Source organism: Scyliorhinus torazame, chromosome 6, assembly GCF_047496885.1.
Source record: "Scyliorhinus torazame isolate Kashiwa2021f chromosome 6, sScyTor2.1, whole genome shotgun sequence".
NCBI lineage: Eukaryota > Metazoa > Chordata > Chondrichthyes > Carcharhiniformes > Scyliorhinidae > Scyliorhinus > Scyliorhinus torazame.
The window spans coordinates 112,614,340-112,634,978 of NC_092712.1; the positions used below are offsets into that span (position 1 = coordinate 112,614,340).

The following is a 20,639-nucleotide window of genomic DNA, read 5'->3' on the forward strand; positions in this document are numbered from 1 at the left end:
CCTTTCTAGACTAAAATTCTGTTCTTGCCCACCTGTTTGATCTTTTCTCTCCTAAAATTACCTGGCATTCACTCTAGTATCATTTTCTTTTTATTTATAAGGTGCTGTTACTTTTATTTGACTATTTGAATGTTGCATAGGAAACCTGTACTAAAATGATCTTGATTGGATTTTTTTCCTGAACTGTACCTACAGATAAAGAAGAAAAACATAAAAATGTAGCGGGTAGTAATAAAGAGGTTGAAAAGTAATATTTTTACTACCTCATTTATTTAGCCTATTTCAAATAAAACTGCAGAATGAATGCCTCCAATAAATGTTAGAATGGACTGTAGCTTATTTTCTTACACCAGGGTTGAATTAGCTGTTGATTTAATTCAGAGTTAAATGTGCTATATAATCAATTTTGTAAACTCCCACTTTCGCCCTTCACCCTCAGCGCCAATCGTGGGAACGACTGTAAAAGATCTATGCAAGGATGATTGACAGGCTGGGGGATTCGATCAGATGAGTTTCTCTTATCTGTAGGTCAAGAAGGCTAGTTAATAGGAGCTGCCGAAAAATGCCAGCAGCATTGAAAATGGGAAGTGTCATGACTTTGAGGCAGGTGGTGCTCCCTGGAGTGGGAGTCCCATGGCTCATTTGCAAGTTACAGGATGCAAGTTTAACTAAAGAGAAAGGGAGAGGAAGATAATACCCAAAGGGGAAAATTACTGTGATGTGCAATTGATTTCATGTATAATTTGTTTGTCGGCAGGGAACCAAACACTGCCCTTTCCAAATATGGAATGATGATGGGGGGGGGGGGGGTGTTTGTTGCCTGGAAGTGGGACTGATTAACATAGGGTGGGAATTAGCGGGTCCGTTCACTGTGGACATTAATCCCATTGGGGCTGCCCAATCTCACGAGGGGGCCATGAAGGGATTTGCGGCGGTGACATCTCAGTTTGAGATCCCCCCCCCCTCACTCCACCCCCGGTGACATGATCAGGTTCTGTCCAGAAACAATATGAACCTGATTTCCATAATTTTTAATATACTTACCGGGCTTAATGGTGTAATGTCCAGCCGCACCTTATCTTCCATCCAATCGGCGTGACGTCATGCCGGCACAAATCACTATTGGTTTTTAAAAACAGTACTGATGACCATGCTGGGGGGCCGTGGGCGGTGAGGGACATGGCTGGGCAGTGCCCTGGCACTGATAGGAAGGAATGGCAGGTTGACCCTGCCGGAGAGGATCCTCTGGGGAGCTCCATTTGGGAGGGTGGTTTTTTTTCCTTATGTCAGGGAGGCTGTATTGGGCATGTATTGGGGTGGTGGTGGGGGAAGACTGTGGAGAGGGGAGCAGTGGGTGGTGGCAATGATGTGGAACCGTAGGTGGTGGCAATGATGTGGAGGGGGAAGTGCCAGCGAGTGGTGGGGGGAGCTATCGCAACGCTTTTTGGTGGTGGGAGGGTTGGGTCACCCCGATGCTTGTGGTGGCGAGGTTCATTTCTTTGTGTGGTGGGGGGTTGGTTGCCCTTATGCATGTGGGCATTGAGGGGTGTCCCCCAGGGGAGTCACAATCTCCATTGGGGGGGGTGGGGGATCTTTGATGTAACTTTGAGATCGGGCATCGTATCTCAGAATCACAGGGTTGCTGGCTTGTTTAAGCACCGCCCCTCCAGCTGGCTGTGTGATCCTTGCCGGCACTTTTAAACTGCTGTTAAATCAGATGAGAAAAGCCATCTGGGAAGCCAGAGAATTTCACACAACTTTTCTCATCTGATCCATGCAATTTTGGGGAAAATCTATAAATAATCTTGAAAATGAGATTTTGCTCAAGAACATGAATTTTAGAAGTCATAAACAAGAACAGACAACTCTGCACTACGGGGAGGCAGTGGTGTAGTGGTATTGTCATTGGACTAGTAATCCAGAGACCCAGGACAATGCTCTGGGAAAGTGGGTTCAAATCCAGCCAGGACTCTGCTTGCTGGATAGAACATAGATAGTGGAATTTAAATTCAATAACAATTAAAAGTCTAATGGAACCATTGCCGATTGTCGTAAAAACCCATCTGGTTCACTAATGAAATCTGCCATCCTTACCTGGTCTGGCCTATATGTGACTCCAGACCCACAGCAATGTAGTTGACTCTTAAATGCCCCTAGGGATGGGCAATAAATGTTGACCCAGCCAGCAATGCCCAAATCCCATGAACAAATAAAAAACAAAATACAGAATATCTGTTATAGAAGATTCCTGATGTACATTCAGAACTGTTGATGGTCTTGTGTAAAACAGCTGGAATAGAATGGATTTGAACCCACTTTCCCAGAGCATTATCCTGGGTCTCTGGATTACTAGTCCAGTGACAATACCACTATGGCATCATTAATTTAATTTTGACATTTTTTCCGGTGTTAAATTAAGTGGAAAAGAAGGACTATTAAACTGCTACAAATCACAACGATACAGGCAATTTTACAATCTGCCATAAGTATCTATTTTTGAGAAGAAAACTTTCTTGATTGAAAGATGTTGATAGATACAACAAGAATCGGACATGATCAGGCAGGCGTGGCATGAGACCTGGCAAACTGGCAATGCAGTGCTGGGAGGGAAGGAAGCTACTGCATGTTGGTAACTATTTTTCGGCAAGCTTACCTTTTGTTGGTAGCTGCATGTGCACTGTTTTCTTGTGTTCAGGAGCAGGGCAGTTTTGCAAAGGGAATCTTAAATAGTTTTTTAAAATTCCATTAAATCCATAGAATCCCTATTAGACAGAAGGAGGCCATTTGGCACCACTGACCCTCCAAAATCAGCATCACACCTCGACCCACTCTCCCACCCTATACCCATAACCCCACCTAACCTACACATCTTTGGACACTAAGGGGCAATTTTAGCATGACCAATCCACCTAACCTGCACATCTTTGGACTGTGGGAGACACCCAGAGGAAACCCACGCAGACATGGGGAGACTGTGCAAACTCCACACAGACAGTCACCCAAGGTCAGAATTGAACCTGGGTCCATGGCACTGTGGGGCAACAATGCTCATTCCTTATGTGTTATTCCTAATATCTCTTTCAGGTATGGATCCCCAATGCCTCTTTTCCTGTGGTACGTGGAATGTGCGTGTGAATGTCTCTCTTCAATTGTATTGGACATTTTCCTCTTGTTGTTTAATATGTGAAAACCTTTGGATTTCAATAAGATTTGTGAATCTAAGCAGTTATCTATTCTGTACAGGTGGTGACTAATCTAGTGTGTTTTCAGCAGTCCCTGATTTTGTTTGAAACCAGCATTATGTACCAAACTGGATGAAAGAGTGTACACCTTGGTCAAGTGAGTCCGAAACAAATGAAAAAAGATTTATTGTTTCAGGGTTTAGCCACCCGCTAGGCCGATTTGCCGAGAGCTTCAGCAATATTATAAACAACTACTTGGAGTAACTTCCATGTTATCTGAATGTTGAACTTTATAAGATGTTCATGTTTTGAACTAAAGGAGACCGTTTAAGTTTAAATTGAATAGTTTTTGAGAAGGGGATGTGACCTTCTACAAAATCTGCCTGGAGGCAAACCCACCTGGCCTGCTTGTTGTGGAGACAGAAACTCAAATTGGAACTCATTGAAAGTAATGTACAGGTTTTAACACTGGGTCACAGAAGAAGAGGCAGCTGCTGTTGATGCGTATAGACTCATGTGTCTCAGGATCAGCCAGACAGACCACATTTGGGGAAGAAGACCAACAGCAGGTGCAACTATGCCAGGCAGAAACAAACAATTGTTTGTGACTCAATCATCAAGCAAGAGTGCTGGTGAGGACAGATCCGCTGTTTGAAGGAACAATGTGGAGAGTTAAAGATCAAGGAATCGCCAGAAGGTTCCTTGCCACTGGAGGTTTGTTTGAGTATGCGCAGAAGATTGACTTAAGAAGCCTTTGTATAAACGGACAGGGAGAAGAGATCCCCGTTCAAGGCAGGAGGAGATTGGGACTTCAAACAGAGGACTATGTTTCTGCTGAGAATGTAGTAATATGTATAAATGTGGCTTGGCGTTTTCGGTTGTGTTTAGAAGTTCATGGGGAATACTGTCTCTGTAGTTTAGTGAGTCAATTGCCTAAAATGACAAAGAGTCATTGGACTCGAATCGTTAGCTCTTTTCTCACTCTACAGATGCTGCCAGACCTGCTGAGATGTTCCAGCATTTTCTTTTTGGGGCCTACAGTAAAAGTTTTAAAACATAATATCTACTTCATGTTTGGCTTTTGTGTGGTTCACTTGCACACAGCTCTAAGGAGGGAGGAAGAATGTTTTATTACTTGTTTCAAAGTGGCCATCCTCATTTTTTCACTAATTCAACCTCCACATGCAAATCTTCTATCTTTTTATCTTCTTTATGGGATGTGGGTGTTGCTGGCAAGGCAAGCAGTGGTGTCCTATCCCTAATTCTCCAGGCAGTTAAGTTCCACATTGCTGTGGATCTAGAGTCACATGTAGGCCAGACCAGGTTAGTGTCATGATATGCAAACATACATCATAACACATACATAATGATAGACAGACCAACGGACCAATTAGCACACAGAACACGACAGCCAATCACAGGCAAGAGCAGACACAGTATAAGACAAGAAACACGACACTTCCTGGGCAGTCCATCTGGAGACAGCACAGGGCCAGGACCTCATAGCAAGACACTCACACCGTCACAACGTGCTGAGTACCAGGTCTGATGTATAAATAGTTAAATGGAATAAAACTGCGTTGTACCAATCGCAACCGTGTTGGTTCGTCTGTACCTCAGAGCACCCAACACTTCATGATACCAGGAGTGAATCGATACCTACCGGCAAATCTGCCATCCTGAGCCATGGACACCCGCAACAATCCACAGCCGTTGCAAGTCGCTGGGAACCTGGGCACAAATTGGAAGCTCTTCAAGCAGCACTTCAAACTCTTCATGCAAGCCAATGAAAAACAGGGCGCCTCGGATGAAACAAAGATTGCCATGCTCCTCACTACCGCAGGTCAGCACGCCATCGATGTATACAACTCCTTGGTGTTCGCGGAAGGCGAGAACAAAGTTCAGTATGACACGGTCCTCCTCAAGATCGACAAGCACTTCAATGTTGAGGTCAATGAAAGCTTTGAGAGGTATATCTTTCAGCAGCGCCTGCAAGGTAAAGATGAGCTCTTTCAGTCCTTCCTGACGCACCTCCGCATACTCGCGCAGTCCTGCGGTTACGACACCATCTCAGAGTCCATGATCCGGGACCAGATCGTTTTTGGTGTTGCCTCCAGTGGCCTACGCCAGCAGCTTCTAAAAATTAAAGGCCTGACCTTAGCATCTGCAGTTGAAGCCTGTGTCCTGCATGAGAATGCGACTAGCCGCTATGCCCAATTTCAGGCGACCGAATCGGCACGGAGGGGGTCCCACGCGATCGAATCGGGAAGCCAGGCCGCCCACGATGCCGAACGCGTCCAGGCAATAGAGTTTCTCCCGGCCCGGACGAGGGCGGCCGTTTCGCGCGCTTTTTAAGGCGTCCCGCGTTTGTGCGCGCCAAAACCTACGGCAACACTGAGGGACGTGCTGCGCAGGCGTGCCCGGTGCAAGACCGAACTGCGCATGCGCAGTGGCGTAACGAACACCATGATGTCATAACGTGCGGCAACTGTGGAGCTGCACATTTAAAAGGGCAATGTCCTGCAAAAACCCGACAATGCCTACGCTGTGGCAAAATGGGCCACTACGCTGCCTACTGTCGAGCGGCTCAACCTGTTGATCTTCCACATCTCCGACAACCTCGCAGGAATGTGCGGACCATTCAGCCTCCACATCACGACATCCAAACCGACGACACAGATGACCAAGACGCCTTCCGGGTTACGGTCATTGATGCGAACCGGGTCAACACCATCAATCCGGGCGATGAATGGAGTGCCACCCTAACGGTCAACCGATCGCCAATCACTTTCCACCTGGACACTGGCGCCTCCGCCAACCTCATAGCATGGTCAGCCTTCTACACCATGAAGGTCAGACCACCAATCCAGCCATCCCGGTGCAAGATGGTCGACTACAACGGGAACGTTATCCCGGCTATGGGATCCTGCCAGCTCCAGGTGACACACAAAACACACACGGCCACACTCTCGTTCGAGATAGTTGGCTCATCAAAGGACTCCCTGCTGGGCGCACAGGCATGTAAGGCTCTCCACCATGTGCAACAAATCCTTTCTCTCTCTCCAGACGGCACGTCTGACTTCCCGGATGCAGAGTTCTACGCACAGCTCCAATCGCTCCTCGCCCACAACCAGGAGGCACTCGAAGGCATGGGAACACTGCCATACACCTACCGAATTCCCCTCAAACAGGACGCCATCCCGGTCATTCACGCACCTCGCAGGGTTCCTGCGCCACTTAAAGACCGCCTCAAGCAGCAGCTGCAGGATCTCCAGGACCAACGGGTCCTATCCAGGGTCACGGAGCCCACGCCATGGGTCAGCTCCATGGTGTGTGTTAAGAAGCCCTCTGGCGAGCTCCACATCTGTATTGACCCCAAAGACCTCAATAATAATATTATGAGGGAACATTATCCCATACCCAAACGGGAGGAGATCACCAGTGAAATGGCCCAGGCGAAGATATTCACGAAACTGGATGCTTCTAAAGGATTTTGGCAGATCCAACTGGACCCGTCCAGCCGAAAGCTATGTACCTTCAAACCCCTTTCGGCAGGTTCTGCTACAACCGGATGCCATTTGGCATCCGAGGTCTTCCATAGAATCATGGAGTAGATGATGGAAGGCATCGAAGGGGTGTGCGTATATGTGGAAGATGTCATCATCTGGTCCACCACACCGCAGGAGGACATACATCGTCTCCAACGCGTTTTTGCCCGCATACGGGAAAACGGCCTGTGCCTCAACCGAGCCAAGTGCTCCTTTGGCCAGACCGAGTTGAAGTTCCTGGGGGACCATATCTCCCGGTCAGGGGTCCGTCCGGATGCAGACAAGGTGAGCGCCATCACAGCCATGCCGCAGCCGGCCGACAAGAAGGCTGTCCTACGCTTCCTTGGCATGGTCAACTTCCTGGGGAAGTTCATTCCCAACCTTGCCTCCCACACGACGACTCTGCGCCACCTCGTCAGAAAATCCACAGAGTTCCAGTGGCAACACACACACCAGTTGGAATGGGAGGAGCTCAAACGCAAACTCACTACGGCACCAGTGTTGGCGTTTTTTGACACGTCTCGTGCCACCAAAATCTCAACTGGTGCCAGCCAATCCGGCATTGGAGCAGTGCTCCTGCAGCGGGATGACACGGCATCATGGGCCCCAGTGGCCTATGCATCGCGGGCCATGACCCCCACAGAGCAGCGCTACGCGCAAATCGAAAAAGAATGCCTGGGCTTGCTAACCGGTTTAGACAAGTTCCATGATTACGTATATGGTCTTCCCTGGTTCACGGTCGAAACTGACCACCGCCCCCTGGTCAGCATAATAAACAAGGACCTGAACGAGATGACCCCTCGCCTCCAGCGCATCCTACTTAAACTCAGGAGGTACGACCTCCAACTGGTCTACACTCCAGGGAAGGAGCTCATCGTGGTGGATGCCCTATCCAGAGCAGTGAGCACGCCGCCAGATGCGGAGGGGTTCGTATGTCAGGTCGAGGCACACGTGGCTTTTACAGCGGCAAATCTGCCGGCTGACGACTCCAGTCCAGCCCGTATCCGCCGAGAGACTGTGGCTGACCCACTTCTGCAGCGAGTGATGCGCCACATGACCGGAGGATGGCTCAAAGGGCAGTGCCCGCAGTTCTACAATGTACGAGACGACCTAGCCATCATTGATGGTGTCCTTCTGAAGCTGGACCGGATTGTGATTCCGCACAGCATGCGCCAGCTGGTTCTCGACCAACTACACGAAGGCCACTTGGGGGTCGAGAAGTGCAGACGGAGGGCTTAAGAGGCGGTATACTGGCCGGGCATCAGTAACGATATTGCCAACATGGTGCTCAACTGTACAACCTGTCAAAGGTTTCAGCCGGCGCAACCTCCTGAGACGCTTCTGCCCCATGAGCTGGTGACGTCCCCCTGGGCGAAGGTGGGTGTCGACCTATTTCACGCGCTCGGCATGGACTATGTCATCATAGTTGACTACTTCTCAAACTACCCAGAAGTCATACGCCTGCACGATTTGACGTTGTCTGCTGTCATCAGGGCCTGCAAAGACACCTTTTCTCGCCACGGCATTCCGATGGCCGTCATGTTGGACAATGGGCCCTGTTTTGCCAGCCATGAACGGTCGTCCTTTGCTGCTTCGTATGGCTTCACACAAGTGACGTCCAGCCCTCTGCATCCGCAGTCCAATGGAAAGGCGGAGAAGGGCGTTCACATTGCCAAGCGGCTCCTCTGCAAGGCTGCTGCTGCCGGGTCGGACTTCTACCTCCCCCTGCTGGCCTATCGCTCGGCCCCACTAGCCACTGGTCTCTCACCAGCACAGCTGCTGATGGGTCGCGCCCTCAGAACCACTGTGCCTTCCATCCTGGCACCAACAATAGACCATGCTCCGGTACTGCATAGGATGCAACTGCAGCGCGGTCGCCAGAAGAGGTTGTACGACATACGGGCAACTGATCTTGCCTCCCTGGCCCATGGAGACAACGTCCGCATCCACCTACCAGACGGTGGCTGGTCAGCACCTGCCGAAGTTCTCCGACGCGTGGCTCCCCGCTCGTTCCTGGTATGCATGCCGGATGGATCCGTGCATAGGCGCAATCGCTGAGCCCTTCGCTTACTTCCACGCTCGCAACGGGACCCTACACAGACGCCGTGTCCTCCACTGGTTCCTGATAGCGACTTCGTGGAGCTGCCATATACCATGCCCCTTCTGTCGCCGCCCGTGGCCAGGCTCGCACCTCAGCCGGCGGTTCTCGACCCACCCTTGAGGCGGTCAACCCGAATTCGTCGCCCACCTACTAGACTGGACTTATGAGACTGTTCACCCGTCAAACCTTTGCAACCACTGTTTTATAACATGTCACTGTTTTATCGTTACAGGCCTCGTTTGATCGTTCCAAACTTCAACGTTGTTCTTCTTTTGTTATGGTACAACCTCGTTAGCATGTCACACCTGACATTGCCCCTTGTATATAGTTAAGCCCCATGTACATGATGTAAATATTACGCGCACACACTCACCTTTAGCTGCACTCAGGACACATTTATATTTATAACCACGTAGGCACATGATCTTGTAAAAAATGGGGGATGTCATGATATTCAAACATGCATCATAACACATAATAATGATAGACAGACCAACGGATCAATTAGCACACACAACACGACAGCCAATCGCAGACACAGTATAAGACAAGAAACACGACACTTCCTGGGCAGTCCATCTGGAGACAGCACAGGGCCAGGACCTCATAGTAAGACACTCACACCGTCACAACGTGCTGAGTACCAGGTCTGATGTATAAATAGTTAAATGGAATAAAACTGCGTTGTACCAATTGCACCCGTGTTGGTTCGTGTGTACCTCAGAGCACCCAACACTTCAGTTAGGATGGCAGATTTCGTTCCCTCAAAGGCATTAGTGAATCAGACAACCAACAATGGTTTCACGTTTTCACTGACACTAACTTTCAATTCTAGATTTTGTTATCAATTGCATTTAAATTCCACCGGCGCAATGGTGGGATTTGAACATATATCCCCAGACCATTCATGTTGGTCTCTGGATTATTATGATGTGGAGATGCCGGCATTGGACTGGGGTGAGCACAGTACGAAGTTTTACAACACCATGTTAAAGTCCAACAGGTTTGTTTCGATGTCACTAGCTTTCGGAGCGCTGCTCCTTCCTCAGGTGAAGCAGCGCTCCGAAAGCTAGTGACATCGAAACAAACCTGTTGGACTTTAACCGGGTGTTGTAAGACTTCGTACTCTGGATTATTAGTCCAATGACATTGTCAAGATCCCACCTATTTACTGTTTGACCTGGGATGCTCTGGCACTTATTCATTTTTGTATAGTTCAGACTTCCTTGTTTCAATGCAGTCTCCGTGCTGCCACCTTCTTCAGAAGAACTAAGTTCTGATGTAAGAATAAGGTTATATATATATATATATACATATATATATGCAGCAAGTGCTTGGAATTACACTATAAGCTTGTAATGTTTCTGTGAGGAGACAGTGGGTGGCACAGTGGTTAGCACTGCTCCCACACGGTGCCACTCGTGTTCAATTCCAGCCTTGAGTGACCGCGTGGAATTTGCATATATTCCATGTGTCCACGTGATTTCCTCTGGGTGTGCCAGTTTCCTTCTATTGTCTAAAGATGTGCAGGTTAACAGGGGTTATGGGGCTTGGGTTGGGGAGTGGGCCTAGTTAGGCTGCTCGTTTGGAGGGTCCGTGCAGACTCGATAAGCCAAATGGCCACCTCCTGCACTGCAAGGATTCTATGTTCAAGGGATGGTGATTCGTGTTTTCCACATTTAGGTTAAGGTCGATTGATTTGCATCGGAATGTGCAACTACTGTAATTCAAAGAATATGAGAAAATTACACCAAAAGTAGATGATCTAAAGGTTTTATCAATCTACTCGGTCATTCCATTGAGACATTTCCAACCATAAAATAAATGACATACACCAGCATGCTAGCATATATAATTGCATTTTTATTTTTCTGTGCTTTGACTACTTTCTGTAAAGAAGGATCCAATATGTCGCCCTCCATTTTATATGTGGGCCTTTTACAAAATCAACACACATTATTTTTTTGCTTTTCTTCATTATTACATTCAGTTTCACATTGATAATAGCATATTGTGTATTCTTCCATTCAGCTCAACTAGATGTAGCAGTTACAGCTGCAAAGTGATGCCACAAAGAGAAAAATAATAAAAAGATTAGAGATGCATACAAACTCCGGAAAATTAAAATTAATACAACAAATGTATATATTTTTATGTCGAGCCTTGAATGTAATAAAACCATGCATGATGCTTCACAGGAGGTATGGGAGAGAGATGCAGAGGTGTTGGGGGAGAGATTTTCAGAGCTTGGGGCCGAGGCAACTGAGCCACCAGTGGCAAAGTAAATAACTGCCAGATGTATCGACATTTGGTCCCAGCTGCAATTCTTAGAAAAAATACCCCAATTCTTTAGTCCTTGACTGCCCAATAACTACAGTCAGCAAGTTTGTAAATTTAAACACTTTAAGTTACTTGTCATCTTGATTCTCCACCTTAATGCTGGCATTTTTTGATTCACTTATGTGATGTGGGCGTCGCTGGCTGGGCCAGCATTTGTTGCCCATCCCTAATTGCCCTTGAACTGAGTGGCTGGCTATGCCATTGCAGAGGGCACTTTAAGAATCAACCACGTTGCTGTGGGCCTGGAGTCACATGTGCCATGATATGCGGACACACACAATGATATACAGACAAGCAGCTAATGGACATTGAACAGAACATGACCAATAAACAGGCAGGACACTCGGGTGGGATCTGACTATAAAAGACACACGGCACTCACACTCCGCCTCTTTCCACTGATGAACATCCAGAGAGTCAGTCAAGGGTGTTGTTACAATCTCACACCCCCACCACGTGGCTAAGAACTTGTCTGGTTCAGTCAGACAGAGTAACCACACTTAAGTTAGCAGAGAGTCGAACTCACAGAGAACTGTGTTAACTGGGCTATTTGTTCAATAAACCTGATTGAACTAACTTCAAGGTCTGGAGTATCTTTTTGATCTATTCTACATCTAGTTGTCATGCGAGGGTGCCTTTAAGACCTGGATGTTTAAGCAATGTACCTTTAAGAAAACAGTGATGTCATAGAGTGGGTGGAGCTCAGCTCAGGTAAGCCATTTTGCAGGTTTTTAGTTTCAGTTTTAAAAAGGCAGTGTCTGTGTGTTTCCAGAGAGCTGCAAGTTTTGCAGTTTGGTTTTGCTGAGAGCAGCTAAAAAGTGCCTGGCTGGTTTTGCTGAGAGCAGTTTAAAAGTAGAAAGCCAGTTTGCGGCAGTCTCTGCCATTCTACAGAAAAAATATATATCCTTTAACCTGATGTGATACTGTTTATATTAAGTCTCTTGGAAGTTTGAAGGAACATTTTAAGGAATTATTTACTGTTGCAATATTTTCTGAGTTATCTTTGAAGTAAGGGGTGTTAAGAGATCCAATGTTTATTTAAGATGTTAAGTTGAGTTCATGGAATAAACATTGTTTTGTGTTTAAAAACCCACGTGTCCATAATTGTAATCCCACACCTAGGGAACAAGCCGTGTGCTAGGAAAAGCAACAAATACATTAAAGGGCGAGGTTGGTTGAACTCCATGATACATTTTGGGGTTCTGAAAACGCCTCGCCCATAACACAGTGTTATACTAGTGGACCTAACACGATAACATGTAGACCAGACCAGGTAAGGATGACAGATTTCCTTCCCTAAAGGACATTAGTGAACCAGACGAGTTTTTATGATAATCGACAATACTTTAATAGTCACCTTTAGACTTTTAATTCCAGATTTTTATTTAATTTAAATTGGTGCTGGGATTTGAATTTGGATCTCCAGAGAATACCCTTGGTCTCTGGATTACTAGTTCAGCGACAATACAACTACGCCATTGCCTCTCCCTGTCCTTTTTCTATGGGCAGAGTTCAGTGAAGCTCAATGCAAGTTCGAGAAATAGCACCTCCTCTTTTGATCAGGCACTTTACAACCTTTTGGGTTCAACATGGAATTCAACCATTTCAGACCAGAATCTATGCCCCTCATTTTGGCTCCCTTTATAATAATAATCTTTATTGTCACAAGTAGGCTTACATTAACACTGTAATGAGGTTGCTGTGAAAAGCTTCTAGCCGCCACATTCCGGCACCTGTTCGGGTGCACTGAGGGAGAATTCAGAATGTCCAAATTACCTAACAGCACGTCTTTCAGGACTTGTGGGAGGAAACCGGGGCACCCGGAGGAAACCCACGCAGACACTGGGAGAACACGGTAGCATTGTGGATAGCACAATTGCTTCACAGCTCCACGGTCCCAGGTTCGATTCCGGCTTGGGTCACTGTCTGTGCGGAGTCTGTACATCCTCCCCGTGTCTGCGTGGGTTTCCTCCGGTGCTCCGGTTTCCTCCCACAGTCCAAAGATGTGCAGGTTAGGTGGATTGGCCATGATAAATTGCCCTTAGTGTCCAAAATTGCCCTTAGTGTTGGGTGGAGTTGCTGGGTTATGGGGATGGGGTGGAGGTGTTGACCTTGGGTAGGGTGCTCTTTCCAAGAGCTGGTGCAGACTCGATGGGCCGAATGGCCTCCTTCTGCACTGTAAATGCTATGAAAACACGCAGACTCCGCACAGACAGTGACCCAAGCCGGGAATCGAACCTGGGACCCTAGCGCTGTGAAGCAACAGTGCTAACCACTCTGCTAACATGCCGATGTCTTTCTTATTTTGTCTTCAGATTGACAACTACATTATCCTGCCATCCTCACCTCCCCTGGACCAATCTTTTGTTTCTTTACTTCGACCCATTACTACTTTCTTTGGCTCTGTCCCGGAAACCTTTTTGTCACTTAATGTCTCCTGCCTTCCGTTCTTATCATTTCTAACTTAATTTTCCCAGTCCTGATGAAAGGTAACGACTTGAAACATTAATTCTGTTTCTCTCTCCAAAGCTGCTGCCAGACCTGATGGGATTTTTCCAGCATTTTCTATTTTCACTTACTGTTTGTAATAAGAGGTCATTTCTGCTCATCCAGTGTTGGATGACGGGTAAGCAGTCTGATAATTTAGTAGCTGTGAAAGAGTCAAGAGGGGTGGGGCTGAGATAGAGCTGCGTTCATCAGCGTACATGTGAAAACTAATGCTATGCTTTCAGATAATTTTGTCAAGTAGAAGCATGTCAATGAGAATTAGGGGGGGGTCCAAGATAGATCCGTGGGGATCACCAGGAGATGGTGTAGGAGCAGGAAGAGAAGCCTTTGCTCATGATACAGTGGTTAGGGTTAGATAAGAGTGGAATAATTATATTGTTATAAGATGCATCAGGTGTAGCAATAAGGAGACTGATCTTTCAAAATTATAAAGGTAGCATTTTACACTTAACAAAGAATAAGACATTTTTGATCAGAAAGACTATTTTTGCTCCCTGCCTTTAAATATTAAATATCTGTTACTGCTGGCAGGATCTTGAATGATGACATGTTTATTGAAGTAATTTACTGATAGTTTGTCTCTTCCACTTGCATTATCCCTGTGCCTTCTTTCTCTAGACCTATGATTTATAATGCCTCAAAGTGCTGAGAAGCACCAACATTTTATGGCTGTATATATGTGTTGATTCGCACTGTGAGGCCCTAAAAAGAATGACCCTATTGTGGCCTCTCTTTCTTTTCCATGCTGCAATTTTGCAAGACAGGCCCTATTTAATTGCAAAATGACAATAAGGCTTATAATTGTGCACAAAAAGTTGTATTAACAAATTTAAAACAGAAAATCTGTTGCTGTAGGCTATCTAGATGAAGGGGAGGACCAGTATATTGAGTAACATATGTTCATATTAAGATCAGATAAAATGTGATGACTTTTTAGCTGACTTCATGCTGTGCTATAAATTCATGCCTGATTGATTCAACTTTGTATTTCTTATGGCAGAGATTTTTTTTTGGTCCATCTGCCATGTGAAGTATTTACATCTAGGGTTTTGGTGCCGCCTTGTCTCCACCCACATTCCTCCACAGTGCATGAAATGTTACTAGGGAGGAAGCACGAAGAAAAAAATAAGGCTGCTGTGAAAAGTTTAAAAGAAACGCAGAATGAATGCTTCAGTTGTTGGCTTTTTATGAACAATTACCATACCTAGGGGAATATGCAGGGAATAGTTAATTATGACTAAATGAGCTCTTTTAGAGTCAGTGCCAGGCCTAGGGTTTCAACTGTCAATGCTATGAAGGATATTGAATTGGAAGGCTGGTCTCCTTGTCAGCAAGTGGGATGGGCCGCTTGAGATGTAAAACAAGACAGTGAAAAGATAGCTATTCTCAGAGCAGCCTCAGTTGAGGGAACAGAGCAAAGCATTTGCATACTTCTCTAAAGGGATTTAATCCAAAGAGGGAAAGAGATTTCCATATTGTTAGCGAAAGCTTTGTTAAAGGATGAAGAGTGAGGAAAAAAATGTGATGAAGGGGCCTGTCTGGAGCCTCCGTCTTTGCCTTGAGGTTGCCCTAGTCTCAGGATATGCTTAAAATTGTTGTTACCTTATCTTCATGTCGTCTCTTTTCTGAGGTTTTAGATATTGCTCAGGAGTTCTCTGGTCTTATCCTCCACTCTCATTGCCAGACGTTTTTGTCTTTATTTTACACATCCATTTGTTTCCCAAAATGTGTTTAAAATGTTGAATGCAGCAGGCAGAATTATTTCCTGATCACAATTTTTCAGATCGATCTTTACAGCATCTTTGAAGCAGCATCATATTTGACTTGATAAAGACAAGGCAGTGTTTACCTCACCTGCATTTCAGTTGATTTATTGCAGTCAGTTGGTTTCAAACAATAATTTGGATGGTTGTTTTGATTTAAATAAGATGGTTTATTAAATGTTATTTCATTTGCTGTGTTTAGATAACAAATAGCATGCACACCAGTGTGCTCAAGCACAGTAAACTTTCATAAGGGTTATTTTACCTTCTAAATCCATGAATCCTAGAACAGAAATAATAAAGCAAATTTATTGAACATCTCAATTAGTGCATTTCCAAGCTATTTTTCACAGTGGCCTCTGGCAACTTAATAAGTGCAATAATGTGTTCAAAATAATGTGAATTCCGAACTGACGGTTGGGTCATAACGAGGAAACACTTGCGTTTAAAGTTCTAGGGCGTAATTATCATATTGCCATAAGTTTTCAAAAAAAAGTCAATTTTAATTTTGAATAACTCAGCAGAGATTGGCAGGCTCCTCATATCTTGTTTGTAGCTGCATGCTAGGATCTGAATCTCTGAAAACAAACTAGACAGTTTAGCTCCTGTTTACTGATGGAAGTATTTCATAAAATCATAGAATCCCTACAGTGCAGAAGGAGGTCATTCAGCCCATCAAGTCTGCACCGATCCTCCAAAAGAGCACCTTACCTACGCCCACTCCCCTGCCCAGTCTCCTTAACTCTGCCTAGCCTTTGGACTCTAAGGGACAATTTAGCATGGCCAATCCAGCTAACGTGCACATTTTTGGACTGTGGGAGGAAGTCGGAGCACTCGGAGGAAACCCATGCAGACATGGTGAGAAAGTGCAAATTCTGCACAGACAAGTCAGCATTGAACCCAGGTCCCTGGAATTGTGAGGCAGCAGTGCTATCTGTGCCATCGTGTTGCCCTGTTTTTTAAAATTAATTCATAATAAACAAAATCCCTTAATTTGTTGTATGTTCTTTCTGGAATTCTCATCACTTTCAATACAATACTGTATCTAAAAGATTAACTTTTGGATATTTTTATCGGATCCCATTTTGAAAAAAGACTTGGAAAGATATTATTTTAGGTGACAGGTAAACCTGTGCTTTATACTTCTGCTTTCAAACTTAGTTTTTAAAAAATGAAATAAACTTTTTTTTACTGTATCACAGATATAGTAATGAAAATAAAAGTTGCCAGTTCATAAGTTAACCACACTCTACTCTCAAATAAAAACATTAAGTGCTGGAACTATTCAGCACATCAAGCAGCACCTGTGGAGGAAGAAACAGTTTATGTCATTGACCTTTTATTTAAATGCTGCTGCTTGGAGCCGCTCCTGCCAGGGGATCTGCATTCAAGGTATGTCACACTCATTTATCTTGCACCATCCTCACCCATGCACTAAAGTTTGCCCACCACCCAACTCGGCCAACTCTCATTTAAAGGATGATACTTTCACAAGCAAGGGCAATGTCTATGAATGCTTACGCACAGCAGCAACAATGGATCTGGTAATACATGGCTAAGCATTCTACTGCACTGATACTTCAACCAGGATAGTTGTCTAGTGCTGGGGTCCTGAGTTCAATTCTCAGACTAACAATGGCAAATTATAAATTTGAATTCAATAATTCTGCAAATTGGGGTTCGTAGGGATTTTCCCTTGAACGGCGGAAGGGGAAAATGCAAGAGGAGGAGGAGTGAGCAGAATACTCTCACCAAGTCCCCACTCTCACCAGTCTTCCTCTCCCCTCCCCCCCCCCCCCCAAACGCTCGCCAGTCTCCTTCCCCCCCATCCCCTCACTCTCGCTAGTCTCCGTTCCCCCCCCCCCCACTCTTGCCAGTCTCCTTTCCCCCTCAGCCTGTTTAAAACTCTGGTTAAGCCACAAGTTAAGAGTATAGTCTAATTCTGGTCACCACATTTTTGAAAAGATGTGAGGGTCCCCAAGAGTGTGGAGAGGAGATTTACAAAAATAGTTCTAGAATAAAGGCATTTAGCTACAAGGTTAGGCAGAAGAGGCTGGAATTGGTTTCCTCAGAGCAAAGAAGGTTGACAGGGAGATCTGACAGAGGTGTATAAGGTTCTGACAGGTTTAAATAAGGTCAGCAAAGAAATGCTGTTGCCATTAATTGTTGCCACAAGGACTGAAAGCCAGTTGGTAAAGGATTTTACTGGAGCCAATCTTTACTTGGGTCTTACATGTATTTACAAAGTGGAAAATTACAAGCATATACCTCCTAGATTGACCACACCCACTGCTTCAGTGCGTGCCCCTTTTCAGGTGCTGAAGTGAAACCTCAATGCCCCACCTACATATAATTAACAACTGTTGATGTACATAAGGGGCAGAGGTATAAAATTTGGGGCAAGAAAAGCAGGGGGAATGTGAGGAAGAACATTTTTATACAGTGCATGATAATCACCTGCCTACAAGAGTGGTGGAAGCACAGAAGATCAATGATTTCAAAAGGAATTTTGATGGACACTGGAGAGAAGTAAACTTGCAGGGCTGCAGCGATAGAGCATGAGAATGCGATTGACTGGATTGCTCAACAAGAACCTGCATTTCACAATGAACTAAACGGTCTCCTTCTGTGCTGCAACGCCTATGAACTGAGGTGGGTCAGAGATCGCCGATGTTATAAAGATAACATATAAACATGCATTTTTGATCAAATCTATTACATCTTTAGGTACAAGGTCGGGTGCGGGGGGGGGAGGTTTTTCAGTATGAAAGGTTTAGACTCCGTTTTAAAATTTATATATTCTATCCATGCTTTTTTCCGACACTATTGTACCTTCTGTTTAAACCATGATTCAGAAAGCATCAGAGATTGGAGGAGGGAAATCTGGAGGCGTCATCAGTGTTGCTGGGGTGAGGAATAAATTCACAGTAAATATCAGGATGGTATGTGGACAAAATGATAGCAGCAAGAACTGGAGCTTTCTATAGGGAGCAAAGACCTGACAAATACCAAAGCTGCTAGAAAAAGCAGCCAGAGGTCAGAGGTGTCGGTGAGAATGGAAAATGCAGATTGTGGAACTGAAGGAAGGGGCAGCAGAGAAAGAACTGCAAAGATCAAAGGAATTGAGGGTGGGGGAAGGTCTGCAGCCACCGAGAGGTGGGAGGAATAAGTCAAGTACAGCTGAATCCTGATAAACATATAACTCGATTACAGGATTTTAATGCTTCAGTCAGGATATCTATAAACATGGGATTAAAATAACCAATTTGCAAATCACAGTTCAGCAGTCCATTTAATTGTCGACTCAGCGAGTGACTCAGAACACAGGAAATGCTCTCTCAAAATGTGCAAATGTGATTTCACTTCTGATGTGCCCTGTTGTGTCTAGTTGCAACTTCACAATGAAATTATCATAGTTTGACCTGAACATTGTTGAAAACATATAACTGGGGAATATTTAAGAATGATTTATTAGTTTGAGGGTATTTAAGAGTCAACCACATTGCTGTGGCTCTGGAGTCAGATGTTGGCCAGACCAGGTTAAGACCATAAGACAAAGGAGCAGAATTAGGCCATTCTGCACATCAGGTCGCAGAATCATGGCTGATACGTTTCTCATCCACCTTCTCCCCATAGCCTGATCCCGTTATTAATCAAGAACCTATCTATCTCACGGTTAAAGTCCAACAGGTTTATTTGAATCACAAGCTTTCGGAGCGTAGTCAGGTTACTGTGCCCACCCCAGTCCAACTCCGGCATCTCCACATCATAAGGGCGGCACAGTGGTTAGCACTGCTGCCTCACAGTGCCAGGGGCCTGGGGTCAATTCCGGCCTCAGGTGGCTGTGTGGAGTTTACACTTTCTCCCAGTGTCTAGGTGGATTTCCTCTGCGTGCTCCGGTTTCCTCCCACAGTCCAAAGATGTGCAGGTTATGTGGATTGGCCATGGAAAATTGCCCCTTAGTGTCCAAAAAGGTTAGGTGGGGTTACTGAGTTATGGGCATAGGGTGGAGGAGTGGGTTTAAGTGGGGGTGCTCTTTCAAGGGCCGGTGTGGACTCGGTTGGCTGAATGGCCTCCTGCACTGTAAATTCTACGATCTTAGCTTAAAGACACTCCACTGCTTTCTGCAACAATGAGTTCCGTAGATTCGCCACCTCTGGCTGAAGAAATTCCTCCTCATCTCAGTTTAAAGGATTGTCGCTTCAGTCTGAGGCTGTGCCCTCGGGCTCTAGTTTCTCCGACTAGTGGAAACATCTTCTCCACGTCTACTTTATCCAGGCCTCTCAGTATTCTGTAACTTTCAATGCGATCCCCCCTCATCCTTCTAAACGCCATCGAGTACAGACCCAGAGTCCTCAACCACAGATTTCCTTCCCTAAAAGACATCAGTGAACCAGGTGGGTTTTTGCGACAATCGACAATGGTGTCATGGTCATCACTAGACTTTTAATTCCAGATTTTTATTGAATTCAAATTTCACCATCCACTGTGGTTGGATCCCCAGAGCATTACCTTGGGTCACTGGATTACTAGTCCAGCGACAATACCACAATTATAATAATAATCTTTATTATTGTCACAGGTAGACTTACGTTAGCACTGCAATGAAGTTACTGTGAAAGTCTCCTGGTCGCCACACTCGCCTGTTCTGGTACACAGAGGGAGAACTCAGATTGTCCAATTCACTTCACAAGCACGTCTTTCGAGACTTGTGGGAGGAAACCGGAGCACCCGGAAGAAACCCACACACACAGGGAGAACGTACAGACAGTGACCCAAGCCGGGAATCGAACCTGGATCCCTAGAGCTGTGAAGCAACAGTGCTAGCCACTGTGCTACTGTGCCTCTCCTAAATGCATTTAAATGTATGCTTCACAGAATTGTTACAGTGCAGAAGGAGGTCATTCAGCCCATCATGTCTGAACTGATTTCAAAACGAGCAATTCACTGAGTGACAATCTCCTGTCTTAACCCAATAACCCTACATCTGCTTCCTTTTCGGGTAACTGTCTAATTCACTTTTGAATTCACTGGCGTGCATACGGGACGGTTTTCTTGACCAATATGTGGAGGAACCAACTAGAGTGCAGGCCATCTTACTGGGTACTGTGTAATGAGAAGGGAATCATTGCCAATCTGGCTGTGCGAGACCCCTTGAGGATGAGCAACCATAACATCATAGAATTTTTTATCAAGA

General features: G+C 45.5%; 1 protein-coding gene across 5 annotated transcripts in view; it reads left to right on the forward strand.

The window, feature by feature from the left end:
* cdk14 (cyclin dependent kinase 14) overlaps nt 1-20,639 on the forward strand; it is a 935,572-nt gene that overhangs the window by 759,838 nt on the left and 155,095 nt on the right. The gene's annotated exons all lie outside the window — the stretch shown is intronic.